Source organism: Bos indicus, chromosome 22, assembly GCF_029378745.1.
Source record: "Bos indicus isolate NIAB-ARS_2022 breed Sahiwal x Tharparkar chromosome 22, NIAB-ARS_B.indTharparkar_mat_pri_1.0, whole genome shotgun sequence".
Lineage (NCBI taxonomy): Eukaryota > Metazoa > Chordata > Mammalia > Artiodactyla > Bovidae > Bos > Bos indicus.
In genome coordinates, this window is record NC_091781.1 from 29,492,611 (window position 1) to 29,493,350 (window position 740).

At 44.2% G+C, this 740-nt stretch overlaps 1 long non-coding RNA gene across 2 annotated transcripts in view; it reads left to right on the plus strand.

Moving 5' to 3' along the window:
• LOC139178684 (uncharacterized) overlaps positions 1–740 on the plus strand; it is a 358,504-nt gene that overhangs the window by 134,325 nt on the left and 223,439 nt on the right. The window lies entirely within an intron of this gene.

A 740-nucleotide genomic window follows, 5' to 3' on the forward strand; every position in this document is an offset into this window, starting at 1 on the left:
TGCTTGGCATAAAGCAAAGCCTTAAAAAAACTGTTAGCTGTTGCTCGCAAAGTGACTTTGAAAGAGAAGCATCCTTTTCCCCATTTATCTCTTGAAGAAGTTCTTCACACTTTTCCAAGGCTCAGGGATCCTCCATTTCCTTTCTTCACAGGACCTGGTGAATGGCTGAATGAAACAAACCAACAGGGCAGGGTTCCACCAACATAAATTAGAAAGTGGATGACTTAGCCACACCCAGACTTCTGTGCTGGCAAAGCATTACTCCTGTCACAGATTCAGCTTGGGCCCAGTCTCCTAAGAGAAGCTGGAAGGCAGTGACATGGCTTCTATCTAGGCTTACCTGTCCCTTCTCACAAGCTGGTTTCACTCCGTTTTCCCAAGAAGGTCTTCTCTAAACTCCCTCTGAGAACTCAAACTCTATCACCATCCGCATGACCTTGAATGAACCACATCTAATAGTTTCTCTTAGGTGTTTAGTGACATCTTTTTACTAGAAGATCAGCTCCCTGAGGACAAGGTCTGGGTCTGGTTTTGCATAGTGTTGAATCTCCCAGTGCCTAGCATGATCCCTGACTTGTGGGAGACAATAAATGTTTGTCCAATCATTGGAAGGGTGGATGGATAAAGGAACAGGTAGAAGGAAGAGATGGTTCTATTTTGTGAATTCTGAGTTCTTTCCCAGCTCTGACGGTCTGTTATGCTATAAGTCCACTTCATTGTTTCTACTTCTTCCCTTGAAG